Below are 18,459 nucleotides of genomic sequence, written 5' to 3'. Positions count from 1 at the left end.
TTGCAATTTGGGCATCCTAAGGGGAGCATTTGTAAACTGCTTGGGTAACTTACAATTATCCTTTCTTTATGTGCAATACCAGCTAATCAATTGCATATTAAAATAAAGGGCTTTTATGAATTGTCTGGCTTAGAATAACACTGTGTTGTACAAATCAGTGTAATATAAACACACAGATATAATTTTTAGTAACATTTTAGCCAATTGTCTAAAGTAGGACTTTCCTTCACTAAGCTCTGCTATGAAAGAAAATCAAGAGTCTGGATTACGGCTCAAGAACCCCTTCCCTTTGCCTTTTTGATATGGCGTTAAACACCTCCTGGGGACTTGCTATGTAGATGGATGAATTATCTCAATGATTCCTCTAAGTTTTAGAGGACACTACTAATGAAATAAGGTATGTTTGCGTAGTACAAAGAAAATTATTTTTCTAATTCTAATGCCCTATCTATATCATAATACTTTTGGTGATTTGGACATACATAATACATTTGGTTATGAGGACATGACAAGAGCATGTTGGTGGCTCATATGAACAATTACTTCTACTGGAAAAAATACCACAATGAATTTAGTAGAATTTTCATTTTTATAAAAAACAGATTCCTTAAATATACATGTGGTGGCCATTCTATCTGAATTAGAGTGTGCTTTCTGGATTTTTATTTTGCTATTTGTTCTCATTTCCTTTCAAGATTTTCTCTTTTAGGCATGCTAAAGTTAACTGTAAAAAAAGCCCTCAAATCCAAAATAATAGATGGAGGACCGGAAAACATAGAATGATTATTACAAGGCTGCATCATATATTATATAAAGACAGAGTCTCAGCAATTTATTTGGCTGTGTCTGGTGCTTGCATAGGGAGCTAAGATCTAGTCCTTCATTCTATCAAAAGCTCTTGCTGTCAATTAATTAGAATATATACTCCTATTAATTCAAAGATGTGTGATGCCTTCTTTATCTACACTACAAGCATTTCCGCGAAAACTGCATCTGTCCTCAGTTGTAATATGCAGCTCCCACCCTTTCCCAGTCTGTACATTGTATGCTTGCCAAACTGTACAGTTGCCTTCTGGATTGGAAATGCATCGCTGCTTGTAATAATATTTTTAAACGTTGAAAGTGTAGATTTTGGCTTGAGCTCTTTACAGACATGAGAATGCAAAACCTATTTAACAGATGAGGACATTAGATCACCTATGATTTGGCTCTAATCTGCAAGACAAATGCTGAAATATCTTTCCCCAATGGCTACAGCTAATGCACCAAAATTAAGGCCCACTTCCTATTCTGAAATAATCTGGACATTTTGAAAACAGAAGTGCAAAAGCTATTATTTTTACCCTCAAACCTGCATTTCCTGATGGAATTCTTAACCTCAGCTAATGGCATTTCAATACTCCCTGTCGCCTTAGCTAGTACTCTTAAAGTCATCGTCCCTTGTTTTCCATGCCCAATTGATGATCAAGCCTGTCAGTTCCCCTCAGAAGTGTCCTCTGGCTCAAGTCCCTCTTTATCATCCTCACGGCCACCTGGCTTAGCCCCTCATCATTTTTGTTTGGAGTATAATACAGCCTCCTATCTAATCTCCCTGGCATCTGTCTTCCTGCCCTCAAGTCCATTCTTCACATCAGGATGATATCCCTGAAAACAATTCTCATCAAGTTACTTCTATCCTTAAAGACCTGTGCTGGAGTCCACTGTTCACAAGGTGAACTCTAAACTCCTAAGCTCGGCCCACAAGGCATTTATAACTGGGCATCAATTTCCTTCTCCAGTTACAATTCTTGTTATTTTCTGTGTGGTGTCTTCTCTCTGGTTCCATTTGTAAACACTCGTGTCAAACTCTGAAATTAATTAATTATGTTAATCAATGTGTTTGTACATGTTTTCCTACTGCCTGGGATGCTTCATTTCTCCTTGGCCACTTGACAAACTCTTGTTCACCTCCTTCTGATGCCTTTCCTAACACCTACAAGCAAAATTATTCTTGCTTTGCTCTGGACTTTTTCATACCATTATAACATCTATTGCTTTGTTTTTTAATTATCCACTAACAGATATGGTTATTACCCCTTTGGGGAGAGCACTATACCTGAATCATCGTCAAATTTGCCAAGTAAAGGACATTCAATAATCACTGCATGAATGAATGAATTATCCATATTGGTGTCTTCCCATACTATAGTGCTTTGAAACCAAACCAAATTATATTTTTACTTTTGAGTGTTTCTACTATAATTTGATACACATTTTCCTGAAAAAGTCTGTATGCTAAAGACAAACATAGACAAACAATAAAAAGGGCTTATGGACTCCCAGGGGTGTAAGTCTCCCTGGCAGCCTGGGACTTGACTCCCAGGGATGAACCTGGCCCTGGCATCGTGGAATTGAGAAAAACCTGTTGATCAAAGAGGGGAAAATAAACGAAACAAAATAAAGTTTCAGTGGCTTAGAGATTTCACATTGAGTTGAGGGGTTATTCTGGAGGTTACTCTTATGCAGCTTCAGCCAGATATTGCAAATTGCCACTGTATGCCAAGCCCTAACCAACAGTATTCCTGAAAATCCTAAGGAATACCCTGGGCTCTATCTAAGACTCCGTAAATGTTTTACCTAGTAAATTTATTTCTTCAGAATCTTAAGGCCTCTAGATTGTTCCTATGCCAGATAAGCCCTAAAGCCCAGAGGTACTAGTCGCTCCAAGAACATCAACCAGTTTCATTCCTCTACCCCATAAGATTGACACCCCTTTCCAGCATGAAGAAGCTAAAATTGTCATTATCAAGATATGCCTGAAGATAGAGAATGATCAAATGAGAGGAAGGAGGCATAACTGAGAAATTATGATTTAACAAATGATTGTGACTATTGAGTCATTATATAGATATTTCTTTTTCGTTTCATATACCACAATAGCCAGAAGGAAATACCTGAAATTGTTGAACAGTAATCCGGTAACATTGATCTCTGATAATGATTGTATAACTACGTAGCTTTTATCCTGTGACCATATGATTGTAAAAACCATGTGACTGATGTTCCTTTTATCCAGTGATTGGTAGATGAGCAGTAAAATTAAAGACATGCATGAAAAAAATAATAGATTGGGAATATGGGGAAAAATACTCCTGTGTAAACTATGGGCAATAGTTATAGTACTGCTTTAATAATCTTTCATTAATAATAACAAATATAGCTACTGTTAAAAAAAATAGTAGAATTATATAAAAAAAATGTTATCATCATTTGTAACAAATTTTCCACACCATTGCAAGTGTTGGTGGTGGGGTGGTATATGGAAATCGTATGCTTTATGCATGATTGTTCTGTAAACCCACAACTTCTCTAATAAAATTTTTTTTTTTAAAAAAGTGCTCACGGGGCAGACCACTCAAAACTTCAGGAAATTTGGAATCAGAGCAATAATAAAAATAACATTTAATCTCTGAGCTAAGTTGGATCTCCAAAGCAGTCTACCATAGTGTAAGTCAATAACAAACAGTAATAATAGAGTGAAGACACTGATAACACTTTGATTAATTAGGGGAATGGCTGAGATGTTGTCAGTGGCCCTGGAGTCTGAGTCAATGGGATGGCTGGTAAGGTAAGCATGGGGCAGTACTATCTGCCACAAGCTTACAGTCTCCTTAGGCTTGGAGAGCTCCTGTTGGGGAGCGAGCTTGGAGCACCAATACTCATGTATAATTTTCCAAAAGTAGATGCTTAAAGGCCCTAAAAGGGTTGCTGCAGCTGGTACAATAGCCAAACTGGGGACTTTTTACTTTCTTGCTGAAAGTTATAATTCTCCTCTTGCTTTATCTTGGCTCCCTTTGCCTAATAAAAAGAAAATTACAGATTCAAACTTTGTGACTCACATTGCAGTGATATCCTCCTATTTATCTATTATGTTTGAACTAAATCATGTGCATTCTAGCAAAACAGACTGTCTTCATCTATTTGCTTTATTTAATTTTCTAATGCTTATATCTCGTCCTTCCAATAAAATGCTGTAGTGAATTCTTTGAGGATAGGGACTATATGTAATACTGAAAGCATCTGATATTTTTCTCTAGCTTCAATATAAATTTCTTTGAGTAGCAGGTGCTATATTTTTGCGTCATTTACTTGCTTTCTGTCAAATCCATTCTCTGCCTTTCCTCATTCCATTCTGCGTTGCAGGGAATGACACTGCTCAGTCTTCCTTAGCAAGCAGCTTCTGGGTTGTTTTGGCCTAAAGTAGGTACTGGTGGAAGACTGGTGAGCCGCAGCGGAGAAGGCAATTGTTTCTCCTCTGTCTCTGCCATGGATTACACCTCTGGCAGTGGCTTCCTTCCTTCTGTGGCTCTAACTCCTGTGGTTTTGCTCCTCCTGCCATGGTCCCAGTTCCCATCAGGCAACCCTCTGTGGTCTGGTTCCCACTGGATAGCCCTGGCTGCTGGGCTGTAGTAACCCCCCCTCCTCTCACTGTCCTTGCAGCCTTAGAGGCAGCAGAGGCTTCCTATACTTGCTGACTTTTGGATTCCTTCATTGTTCCCTGCCTGACTTCTTAGTTCTTCCATCATTGCATTTCCCTGACAGTCTTTAAATGATACCCTGTTCTAAACGATAGAGTATAACAGTGACATGATATACACTATGGGGTTCCATTGCCTAACTTGTAGGATAGAAATAAAAAAATCACAGTGTCTGTGTCCACTCTGTAAGATGACAATGGTAGCCAGTATTGGCACTATTGCCCTAATAGGTCATTTGGAATGTTAGACTATATTTTGTGAACAATTTCTAATTTATTAAGAAAGCATACAAACTTATTCCTAAAAATTATTCACAGCTCTTGATTACTGGTGCTCTGATTACAGATTGACTCTGACATTTCTATCATCTCCGAAAGATCCTCTAGAGCAATGCCATGGACAGTACTTGGGGGTACATTTTTAGGACTCATTTTGCCAGTTTTCTTCTAGGTAGACAATTAGCTGGAGAAATGATTGAAATGTCCCCCAAATTCTAGATTTTCTGTTGTCTTTATTCTGGACCAATTGACATCAATGACAGGACGAACCACCCAAAACTTCAAATAAGTCTGAAAACAAGCAGATTTCAAATCCTCTGAGGACAGCTGCAGTAAAAAGTACCTCCCCAGTTAAAAAAGGAGCCAGCTCGGTATGTACACACTATAAAACCATGTGCTAGCCATCTCACAAAAGGTGATTTTTGGTGCTTCTAGGAGAGACAGATGATTAGATCTTCTTTGTACACCCCCCCACACACACACACCTAACATCTACAATTGCAACTAATCCAGCTTTTACTGAAGAAAAGGGTGCTGAAGCCGTAATCACACGAACTGCCTAAGTAAAGAATAATGCAGTTCTTTTGCAACAGGATTAAGTTGTGTTGGTTGATGGGTTTGAAAAAACAATATCATACTTGGCTTCTAGATAAATACTGCAGAGACCTGTTGTAAATCCTCCCGTAATTTTTTGTAATCCTTCACAAGTAGTAAAATCATTGCTGTGAGGCAGACAGGAAAGGAATCCACAAATAAGACATCTGTTATTGTTATATCAATGATGATATATACCAACTCTGAAATAACAACACTTCACAAGAAATGGAACCTTATCCAAAATGAGATCTTTCTCACTTCCATGACTTCATTTGCTACATTAATAAGAGTAAACTGAAGTTTATAATTGGGTGATCTTATCTATTAGCATTGTAATATATCACAGGTATAGGGCTTTTTATTTCAGATTAATGGAATTAAAAATGTTGGAAAATTCCCTTACTAACATAGAATGCGTGGGCAGATGAGGGTGATGATTCACTGAGAAAACAGAAAAATATTAGGGCCGTGTGCTTTTTTTTCTATGTTTTTAAATGAAATTTGCACTCCTCCAATTTTCTGCTTATTTGTTACAAGTTTAAGATATGCTTACAAAAAATATTGGAACCCAAATGATAGTATGTTGAGGTTTATCACGCTTTCATAAGAAACCCTCCTCAAAACTTAATATTTAAAATAACTATTTAGAGAGATAGTTTATAGCGTGAATCTAACATATTTTACCAGCTTACTGGTAAGACACACATTAAATTCTAACCTTGATGGGCTTGCTAGCATATAGCAAGGAGAATTTTTAAGAATCCTGTTATGGATTCAATTGTTGTGTCCACCCCAAAGTTATATTCGAGTCCCAACCCCTGGCCCCAAGAATGTGATCTTCCTTGGAAATGGGATCATTGAAGATGTTAGTATTAAGATGAGCCCAAACTGGACGAGTGTGCTGTCCTTATAAGAAGGGTAGCTTTGGATACAAGCAGAAAGAGAGAAGATAGAGGCAAAGATTGCATTATGCCACCAATGGCTGGCAACCACGGGCAGAGCCCTGCAGACCTCTGAGCCACTTTACCGACTATACGTGCAACACCTACAGATTCTGGTCCTCTGGCCTCCAGAACTGTGTGACAATAAATTTCACTTGTTTTAAGGCACCCAATCTGTGGTACTTTGTTACAGCAACCCTAGGAAACTTATGACAAACCCCCAAAGTAGAACTTTGGCAAGGGGACAAGCAATTATTTGCCAGGATAGATTTATAGGCAAGTCAAAAGAATCTTAAACAGGTTCTTATAAAATGCCTTCAAATGACATCCAGGAATCTTTGGATTTTTTACCTAGCTTTCCACTGACTTATTTTGATTTCTGCTCTTAACTCTATACTTTATATACTATTAAAACAAATATTTGCTCAACTCACATTTGAATGGCGGCAACTCTATACATTCCCCAATTTCCCCTCAGTCTCATCCTCTGCAATTCATATAGAACTAAAGCTCAAACTATGATTTGATTCTTTTACAACTTTGCTAAAGCTGGTGACTGCTGAAGTCAAAAGAATTAGCTTAAAACATAGGTTTTATAACTAAGTAGGAAGTATCCAAGCCTCTCAACATTTGCTACCACTGATGACAACAGATTTCTTGAAACTCCCTCTTCCTTAGGCTCCCATGATGCCCTTCTTTCCTGGCTCTCCTGCTTTTTGACCTGACCTTGTCTTCTCTGTTTACTTTATTAACTCTCATTTCTCTTCCCAACCTTTGTATAAAGGAACTTCTAGAACCCTGTCCCTCATTATCTTCCATATGTTCATTCCTTCTACCACATTATGATAGCCCAAAGTGAATGGCTGAATAGGGCAAAGGAGGGTGTTGCCAGGATTGTGAGCCCTACTTAAGAACCTTGCTATATTTCTGAATTAGGCTTTGCTACATCATCATACATAAAAGCAGAAAGACTTTTATTTCTCTATAACCCATGAAGAATATCCATTCTGGACTCTTATTAGGTCTACTTTTCAAACTGCAAGTTTGAAATGTGTTTCTTCATTAAGATAAATATTACTATTGGCTGAAATTAAAATCAAGGGTATTTAACCATTACTGAGAAGATTCAGTGTATATATCACATAAAGCTATCTGACCATCATGAGATTAGTCTGTTGAGCTCCTCAATAGATAAATGATCAGCCTTTACCTTCACCAGCCCTGTAGGCCTGTGGATGTAGGCCTATGGATATATCATAAGTGCTGAGGCCCTTCACCTGCAGACCTGATCTTCCTCTGTTCTCGGGCTCAAATCTTATCTCAGGAAGAACAATAGGAGATTTTGCATCATTAGGGGATGTGGGCTAGGATTAGACTTGCTTCTATAAGATCTCTAAGACATGCTGTTTCTAAGATTAGTTCTGATACTCATATCCCCTTTCAGTGTTGGTCCAGTAGATACAAATGGACATTTCATTGGGTTTTCAGACATCATTCTGAGGTCCTCTAGGCACTGAATTTCTGCCCTAGATCCCAGACCACGGATAGACACCTTGCCTAGCTCTTACCAGCCACCTTTCCTAGGAGCTGGACCTTGTCTCTGAAACCTCTGGCTCCTAGATAAGGTCTTGATCTTCAAATGCCCAAAATGTGGCATTATCATGTACTAGGTTTGTGGATTGTAAAGGTCTGGACATTGCAGCATCTGTCCCCATTGACCAGATGAATGCTTATGGATACAGATGCTAATTTATATTGCATGGTAGTTCCCTCAGTGGCCAGCTCCAGTTTGGGTGGGTTTTCCAGCTTTGGTATGTACCTGCCCCTGCTTCCTTCTTTTTGCTCACAGCCAATTATGGTCTTCACATAGTCCGTAGAGCGGGTTACCCAAATTAGACACTCATTTCCACAGTTTGGATGAGCCATAATGAGACAAAATCATGAATTATTAAAAGAGGGCCTGGTAGTTTGCATTAGTATCTCCGCAGCAATAGTGTTTATTGAACCATTAAAAGACTGTCTTATTCAGTGTGAGGAGACAGAACTGTAAGACCTTGACTCTGTCTCATATTTGCACACTTGTATGCACACACAGACTGTACATGGTAGTATAAGAGTCAAATAAATAAAAATGTCAAGAAGAGCTCAGATAAGAGAAAGATGCTGTGGGATGGGGTTGTCAGAGAAGGCTGGACTCAGGGTGAGTATTTATTGACAGAAGGAGCAGAGACAGATAAGGAGAAAGCAAGTGGATAGTAAAGTTTAGAGAAAGATCATGTCCAAAAGTCTGAGAAAGAACAATGTCTTTGGAACCAAGCATTTAGGAAGGAAATCATGGGGACATGATTTCCTATATTTTTAATCAGCCTCAATGGAAGGAATCCCAAGGCTATAGCAAAATTGGGAAGAGCTTTCTGGTTCCTGAGTTTTAAGAGTAACATGCTAGAAGATGGCGGCTTAGTAAGACGCGCGGGTCTTAGTTCCTCCTCCAGAACAGCTACTAGAGAAGTAGAAACGATTCAGAACAGCTCCCGGAGCCACAACAGAGACCAAGAAGACAGTGTACCCCATTCTGGAACAGCTGACTGGCTGGGAGAACATGCTCTGGTGAGATCGCCGAGGGGCGCGGGCTTCCCCGGGCCGGGGCGGCAGCTGGCTGGAGTTCCTCCCTCCCTCCTTCCCGGGCCGGCTGGGAGAATTGGACAGGCGGTCCCCTCAAGCCACGGCGGCTGGTGACCCCCCTCCACGCGCGGCCCCCCGGACCAGCTGGGAGAATTGGATCGGAGATCCCCAAGCCGCAGAGAATGGCGACCGGGGTCCCTTCCAAACACGCGGCTTCCCAGTCTGGCTGGGAACAGTGGATAGACACTTTCCCAAGCCGCGGCGGCTGGCGCCTCCCCGCCATGCTTGATGCCCTGGGCCGGCTGGGAAATTTGGACAGGCATTCCCCCAAGCCGTGGAGGCTGGCGACCCGCCCCGCGCGTGGATCCCCGGGCCAGCTGGGAGATTTGGATTGGCACTCCCCCAAGCCGCTTCGGCTGGCGACCCTCCCCTACAGTGAGATTTTCCAAAGTTAAAGGGGCCACAGCATCTTTTACTGGTGGGACCCACAGACAGATGAGTGCCACGAGCGCCACCTACTGGGCAGGATAAGAAAAACAGAGCCCAGTGATTTCACAGAAAAATCTTTCAACCTGCGGGGTCTTACACCCAGGGAAATCTGATTAAATGCCCAGACGCCAGCAGAAGATAACGGATCATGCTCAGAAAATTGAAAATATGGCCCAGTCAAAGGAACAAACCAATAGTTCAAATGAGATACAGGAGCTGAGACAACTAATGCTGAATATATGAACAGAAATGGAAAACCTCTTCAAAAACCAAATCAATAAATTGAGGGAGGACATGAAGAAGACATGGGCTGAACAAAAAGAAGAAATAGAAAGTCTGAAAAAACAAATCACAGAACTTATGGGAGTGAAGGACAAAGTAGAAAAGCTGGAAAAAACAATGGATAACTACAATGGTAGATTTAAAGAGACAGAAGCTAGAATTAGTGAATTGGAGGATGGAACATCTGAATTCCAAAAAGAAACAGAAACTATAGGGAAAAGAATGGAAAGATTTGAACAGGGGATCAGGGAACTGAATGACAATATGAAGCACACAAATATACGTGTTGTGGGTGTCCCAGAAGGAGAAGAGAAGGGAAAAGGAGGAGAAAAACTAATGGAAGAAATTATCACTGAAAATTTCCCAACTCTTATGAAAGACCTAAAATTACAGATCCAAGAAGTGCAGCACACCCCAAAGAGAATAGACCCAAATAGGCGTTCTCCAAGACACTTACTAGTTAGAATGTCAGAGGTCAAAGAGAAAGAGAGGATCTTGAAAGCAGCAAGAGAAAAACAATCCATCACATACAAGGGAAACCCAATAAGACTATGTGTAGATTTCTCAGCAGAAACCATGGAAGCTAGAAGACAGTGGGATGATATATTTAAATTACTAAAAGAGAAAAACTGCCAACCAAGACTTCTATATCCAGCAAAATTGTCCTTCAAAAATGAGGGAGAAATTAAAACATTTTCAGACAAAAAGTCACTGAGAGAATTTGTGACCAAGAGACCAGCTCTGCAAGAAATACTAAAGGGAGCACTAGAGTCAGATATGAAAAGACAGAAGAGAGAGGTATGGAGAAGAGTGTAGAAAGAAGGAAAATTAGATATGATATATATAATACAAAAGGCAAAATGGTAGAGGAAAATATTATCCAAACAGTAATAACACTAAATGTTAATGGACTAAATTCCCCAATCAAAAGACATAGACTGGTGGAATGGATTAAAAAACAGGATCCTTCTATATGCTGTCTACAGGAAACACATCTTAGATCCAAAGATAAACATACGTTGAAAGTGAAAGGTTGGGAAAAGATATTTCATGCAAATAACAACCAGAAAAGAGCAGGAGTAGCTATACTAATATCCAACAAATTAGACTTCAAATGTAAAACAGTTAAAAGAGACAAAGAACGACACTATCTACTAATAAAAGGAACAATTAAACAAGAAGACATAACAATCATAAATATTTATGCACCGAACCAGAATGCCCCAAAATACGCGAGGAATACACTGCAAACACTGAATAGGGAAATGGACACATATACCATAATAGTTGGAGCCTTCAATTCACCACTCTCATCAATGGACAGAACATATAAATAGAGGATCAATAAAGAAATAGAGAATCTGAATATTACAATAAATGAGCTAGACTTAACAGACATTTATAGGACATTACATCCCACAACAGCAGGATACACCTTTTTCTCAAGTGCTCATGGATCATTCTCAAAGATAGACCATATGCTGGTCACAAAGCAAGTCTTAACAAATTCAAAAAGATTGAAATCATACACAACACTTTCTCGGATCATAAAGGAATGAAGTTGGAAATCAATAATAGACAGAGTGCCAGAAAATTCACAAATACATGGAGGCTCAACAACACACTCTTAAACAACGAGTGGGTCAAAGAAGAAATTGCAAGAGAAATTAGTAAATACCTTGAGGCGAATGAAAACGAAAACACAACATATCAAAACCTATGGGATGCAGCAAAGGCAGTGCTAAGAAGGAAATTTATTGCCCTAAATGCCTATATCAGAAAAGAAGAAAAGGCAAAAATGCAGGAATTAACTGTCCACTTGGAAGAACTGGAGAAAGAACAGCAAACTAACCCCAATGCAAGCAAAAGGAAAGAAATAACAAAGATTAGAGCAGAAATAAATGAAATTGAAAACATGAAAACAATAGAGAAAATCAATAAGACCAGAAGTTGGTTCTATGAGAAAATCAATAAGATTGATGGGCCCTTAGCAAGACTGACAAAAAGAAGAAGAGAGAGGATGCAAATAAATAAGATCAGAAATGGAAGAGGAGACATAACTACTGACCTCACAGAAATCAAGGAGGTAATAACAGGATACTGTGAACAACTTTACGCTAATAAATACAACAATTTAGATGAAATGGACGGGTTCCTGGAAAGACATGAACAACCAACTTTGACTCAAGAAGAAATAGATGACCTCAACAAACCAATCACAAGTAAAGAAATTTAATCAGTCATTCAAAAGCTTCCTAAAAAGAAAAGTCCAGGACCGGATAGCTTCACATGTGAATTTTATCAAACATTCCAGAAAGAATTAGTATCAACTCTCCTCAAACTCTTCAAAAAAATCGAAGCGGTAGGAAAGCTACCTAATTCATTCTATGAAGCCAACATCACCCTCATACCAAAACCAGGCAAAGATATTACAAAAAAAGAAAACTACAGGCCAATCTCTCTAATGAATATAGATGCAAAAATCCTCAACAAAATTCTAGCAAATTGAATCCATGAATATAGATGCAAAAATCCTCAACAAAATTCTAGCAAATTGAATCCAACAACACATTAAAAGAATTATACATCATGACCAAGTAGGATTCATCCCAGGTATGCAAGGATGGTTCAACATAAGAAAATCAATTAATGTAATACACCATATCAACGAATCAAAGCAGAAAAATCACATGATCATCTCAATTGATGCAGAGAAGGCATTTGACAAGATTCAACATCCTTTCCTGTTGAAAACACTTCAAAAGATAGGAATACAAGGGAACTTCCTTAAAATGATAGAGGGAATATATGAAAAACCCACAGCTAATATCATCCTCAATGGGGAAAAATTGAAAACTTTCCCCCTAAGATCAGGAACAAGACAAGGATGTCCATTATCACCACTATTATTCAACATTGTGTTGGAGGTTCTAACCAGAGCAATTAGACAAGAAAAAGAAATACAAGGCATCAAAATTGGAAAGGAAGAAGTAAAACTATCACTGTTTGCAGACGATATGATACTATACGTCGAAAACCCGGAAAAATCCACAACAAAACTACTAGAGCTAAGAAATGAGTACAGCAAAGTAGCAGGTTACAAGATCAACATTCAAAAATCGGTAATGTTTCTATACACTAGCAACAAACAAGCTGAGGAGGAAATCAAGAAACGAATCCCATTTACAATTGCAACTAAAAGAATAAAATACCTAGGAATAAATTTAACTAAAGAGACAAAAAAACCTATACAAAGAAAACTACAAAAAACTGTTAAAAGAAATCACAGAAGACCTAAATAGATGGAAGGGCATGCCGTTTTCATGGATTGGAAGACTAAATATAGTTAAGATGTCAATCCTACCTAAAGTGATTTACAGATTCAACGCAATACCAATCAAAATCCCAACAACAGGTTGTCTGGAGCCCAGGGGTCAGTAACGGACGCGGGTTCTCACCGAGGCTTCCCAGGCCGGCGGAGAGGAGCCTGGCGGGGCGTGGAGGCCCGGCCTGCACGTGGGCGCTGCGCGGGGAGCCTGTGGACAGGTTGTGGCCCCGCGACGAGGCTTCCTCCCGGCGGGGCGACGGGCCCTCAATGCCGTCTGGGGCTCTGCGGAACAGGGCCGGGGCTAGGCCCGGGCAGCGGGCTGGGTAGGAGACCAGGTGGATGCAGTGGCGGCTAAGGCGGCGGCAGTGGCGGGGATGGATGCCTTAGAGGAAGAGAGCCTTGCGCTGTCCGTCTCTTCCGCTCTGATGCAGAATTTGATGCTGTGGTTGGATATTTAGAGGACATTATCATGGATGATGAGTTCCAGTTATTACAGAGAAATTTCATGGACAAGTACTATCAGGAGTTTGAGGACACGGAAGAGAATAAACTCATCTACACTCCCATTTTTAATGAATATATTTCCTTGGTAGAAAAGTATATCGAGGAACAGCTGCTGGAGAGGATTCCTGGATTTAACGTGGTGACTTTCACAATAACATTACAGCACCATAAAGATGAAGTGGCTGGTGATATATTTGACATGCTGTTCACATTTACAGATTTCCTGGCTTTTAAAGAAATATTTCTGGATTACAGAGCAGAAAAAGAAGGCCGGGGATAGGACTTAAGCAGTGGTTTAGTAGTGACTTCATTGTGCAAATCATCTTCTACTCCAGCTTCCCAGAACAGTCTGCGCCACTAGCTCCCACCTCCAAGCAGGGGGATGGGTCTGAATATCATCCACACGGTGGGCTGGGTGAGACTTCGGCTAATGCCAAAGGAGAATATATCTTGCAAAGACTGACTGTCCTGTGGCTCTTCATTAATGTGAAGTATTGATGGGTTAAAATGAAAATTCCCTGACCCTCCCAGGACCTGTTTCTCCTGAACCATCTTGTATTCAGTAACCCTAGCACTCCTGGAGTTCACCTCTCAGGTGCTTCTGGGAGCCCCTTCCCCCAGCATAAATGGTTGTCAACAGTGTGGTGTAACCCCCCAACAAAAAAAGCCCTCTGCCCCCAGGACCAGAGCGGGCTTTGCGTGAATTTTCACTTGGGTCAGAGTTGTACTACTTCAGCCCTAGTGGTCCAACCAAGTGGGTTTTTTATTTGGGAGTATTTTATCTAGAGTGTCACTCAAATGTCTTGAGATTTCTGGAGATCCTATTTTTATAGTTAGTCCTGGCCATGGCAATCAACTGAAAGAGGTGCCCTTTACCTAAAAGCTGTTTGTGAAACTCAGCTTGTGTTTCCAGTCCTTTTATCACCGTTTTCTGCTGGTTCTGATGTAGTCCCACTGTTTCTAGAAGCCACTTTTAAGCATAATTTTTTGAAAAAAATATTTTTATAGATAAATACTCAGGCTAACCTAATGGATCTAATCGTGGAATTTCCATGATTATCCACTTAAAGGTCAAAGTATTATATGGTGTGTGCTTTTTAGATGTTAGTGCTATGAAGGCAAAAATGCTTTGTACATTGGTGTTCCTAACTTCCTGGGCACAGAAAACATGAGCTTATGCAAATGTAGACCAAAAGGTATCCTTTACTGTAATTATAGCATGTTGAATGTGTTTGTGCAAGGTTCTTTAAAAAATCCTTTCTGTATAAATCAATTCATTAAGTTTTCTGTTGGGATGGGTGTGAGTTTAGTAAAAAACATGACTGTAACTCTGCAATTTCTTCTTCATGTCACATCTGTTACCAAAATGCTCTAGCTCAGCATGAATAGGAGGTAGCAGACAGCTTTCATGTCATCTGACTGGCTTTGTTTTAGTAAAATGTTTGGTATAACATTACTGACCGGAAAGCATGTATGTTATGTCCCTAGAAAGAAGAAAAAACCTAGTTTAATTCCCAGCATGTATCTTTGAAAAAAAAATTTTAAGTTAAATCTGTACTGATTTTCTAAAAAAAAAAAAAAAAAAAAAATCCCAACAACTTACTTTTCAGAAATAGAAAAACCAATAAGCAAATTTATCTGGAAGGGCAGGGTGCCCCGAATTGCTAAAAGTATCTTGAGGAAAAAAAACGAAGCTAGAGGTCTCATGCTGCCGGATTTTAAGGCATATTATGAAGCCACAGCGGTCAAAACAGGATGGTATTGGCATAAAGATAGATATATCGACCAATGGAATCGAATAGAGTGCTCAGATATAGACCCTCTCATCTATGGACATTTGATCTTTGATAAGGCAGTCAAGCCAACTCACCTGGGACAGAACAGTCTCTTCAATAAATGGTGCCTAGAGAACTGGATATCCACATGCAAAAGAATGAAAGAAGACCCGTATCTCACACCCTATACAAAAGTTAACTCAAAATAGATCAAAGATCTAAACATTAGGTCTAAGACCATAAAACAGTTAGAGGAAAATGTAGGGAGATATCTTATGAAACTTACAATTGGAGGCGGTTTTATGGACCTTAAATCTAAAGCAAGAGCACTGAAGAAATAAATAAATAAATGGGAGCTCCTCAAAATTAAACACTTTTGTGCATCAAAGAACTTCATCAAGAAAGTAGAAAGACAGCCTACACAATGGGAGACAATATTTGGAAACGACACATCAGATAAAGGTCTAGTATCCAGAATTTATAAAGAGATTGTCCAACTCAACAACAAAAAGACAGCCAACCCAATTACAAAATGGTAAAAGACTTGAACAGATACCTATCAGAAGAGGAAATACAAATGGCCAAAAGGCACATGAAGAGATGCTCAATGTCCCTGGCCATTAGAGAAATGCAAATCAAGACCACAATGAGATATCATCTCACACCCACCAGAATGGCCATTATCAACAAAACAGAAAATGACAAGTGCTGGAGAGGATGTGGAGAAAGAGGCACACTTATGCACTGTTGGTGGGAATGTCAAATGGTGCAACCACTGTGGAAAGCAGTTTGGCGGTTCCTCAAAAAACTGAATATAGAATTGCCATACGACCCAGCAATACCATTGCTAGGTATCTACTCAAAGGACTTAAGGGCAAAGACACAAACGGACATTTGCACACCAATGTTTATAGCAGCATTATTTACAATTGCAAAGAGATGGAAACAGCCAAAATGTCCATCAACAGATGAGTGGCTAAACAAACTGTGGTATATACATACGATGGAATATTATGCAGCTTTAAGACAAGATAAACTTATGAAGCATGTAATAACATGGATGGACCTAGAGAACATTATGCTGAGTGAGTCTAGCCAAAAACTAAAAGACAAATACTGTATGGTCCCACTGATGTGAACCGACATTCGAGAATAAACTTGGACTATGTCATTGGTAACAGAGACCATCAGGAGTTAGAAACAGGGTAAGATAATGGGTAATTGGAGCTGAAGGGATACAGACTGTGCAACAGGACTAGATACAAAAACTCAAAAATGGACAGCACAATAATACCTAATTGTAAAGTAATCATGTTAAAACACTGAATGAAGCTGCATCTGAGCTATAGTTTTTTTTTTTGTTTGTCTGTTTGTCTTTTTTTTTTACTATTATTATTATTTTTTTTCTCTATATTAACATTCTATATCTTTTTCTGTTGTTTTGCTAGTTCTTTTCCTAAATCGATGCAAATGTACTAAGAAATGATGATCATGCATCTATGTGATGATGTTAAGAATTACTGATTGCATATGTAGAATGGAATGATTTCTAAATGTTGTGTTAATTTCTTTTTTTTCTTTAATTAATAATAATAATAAAAGAGTAACATGCTATATGATGGGCAAAAGACATGGCTCTAGCAATGGCACTAAAAGGAACCCAAGTTTAGATGCTTTCACTTAATTCATAATTGTATAAAGGCAAAACTTAGTCCATTTCCACTCCCACTCAAAAACCCAGCCTGTTCTGGGAGGCTTGTATTACCCAATGAGGCTACTCTTGTTTATTGCAATTGGATTTTGCATATATAGAAATTTCAGAAGAATGGGGAAAAGGATTTTTCCTAACTATTTTATCTGCTCCTACCCTCATGAGGGAAAATTTTGGTTTAGGTTGTTTTACTTAGTACTATGAAAAATGAATTGAGAGAAAGAGAAGGGGATGGGAGGTGAAGGAGATTATGAGTCTTTTTTTTCCACCCTACCTGAAAGTAAGTCTGTTATAGTGTTATAAACTAACCCAACACTTAAAATTCGTTTTGGAAATACAGAATTTCTTCGTTTGGGAAGAGTGGTGCCATGTGCAACTTAGTGAACTAAATAAAATGTGAAGTAGTATAGTTTCTTGTACTTTCTCATCTCAGTTTCTTTGCCTCTTTCCTACCTGTCTCCTCTGCTCACTACCACCCCCTCAGCTGCTCAAGACCCTGCTATAGTGTTTCATTCATGTCTACTGCTTCCAAAAAAGTCTTCTAAATCAAAATGTCCACTTTCCACTTACCCCCATCCACAGTTCCTGCATTCTCAATAGCAGTAATAATATATGGCATTTATTGGATGCTTAATATGTACGTAGCACAGGCATTATTTCATTTAATACTTACCCTTTCACAGGGAAAGATCAAACAGGGATTAGAACTTACTTTATAAATCAATTTAAAGATTACAAATGAGGAAACCGAGGCTCATTGAGGCTGAGAAAGTTGCTTGCGTTCACACACTATAAGAAAGTGCTGAGTCAGAGTCCAAATCATGAAGTCTGACAAAAGTTTGTGCTCATCTCATTCCACTATGCTACAACATGAGAATTTCAGGTTCTGGTTGGGGCAGGGAGACAGGAATGGGACTTTTCTTAGTACCTGGAGTTGCCAGTTAAAATATGCAATGTCCAGTTAAGTCAGAATTGCAGGTGAACAATGAATACTTTTTAGTATAAGCACATACCGAAAATTGCATGGGACAGCTCCATTTATAATTTGTTTTGTTTAACTGAGATTCAAATTCAACTGGGTCATTCTGTTTTCTTTTTTTCCCTTCTTCTAAATCTGGTAACCCTATAATGTTCCATAAATCACACCATGCAGACAACTGCTGAAGTATAAGGAATGCGCTCCTTGAGGCTAAAAGGAGGTAAATTTTTATTATCAAGCCGTAGCCTGTCAGAACTAAAAAGGGTCTTAGAGGGCACTCAGTCCTACTTTACAAAGAAACTAAACATCAGGGTGGGGTAATGACTTGAACAAAGTCATGTTGCTTCCAAAGGGCAAAGACAAGACCTGAAGTCGGGGTTCCATTGGTCTGGTTTAATGCTGGCTCCACCACTCTTAAGATGTGGAAACATTTAGA

The 18,459-nt window shown here is 39.1% G+C and overlaps 1 pseudogene; it reads left to right on the top strand.

Annotated features, from left to right (window-relative positions):
- The first annotated feature begins 13,480 nt into the window (after nucleotides 1-13,480).
- On the top strand, nucleotides 13,481-13,987 carry LOC143655102 (ADP-ribosylation factor-like protein 2-binding protein pseudogene; annotated as a pseudogene).
- The last annotated feature ends 4,472 nt before the right edge of the window (nucleotides 13,988-18,459 follow it).

This window comes from Tamandua tetradactyla, chromosome 14 (assembly GCF_023851605.1).
Source record: "Tamandua tetradactyla isolate mTamTet1 chromosome 14, mTamTet1.pri, whole genome shotgun sequence".
Lineage (NCBI taxonomy): Eukaryota > Metazoa > Chordata > Mammalia > Pilosa > Myrmecophagidae > Tamandua > Tamandua tetradactyla.
Note: the sequence above shows the minus strand (reverse complement) of the source record. Positions and strands in the feature narration are given on the sequence as shown.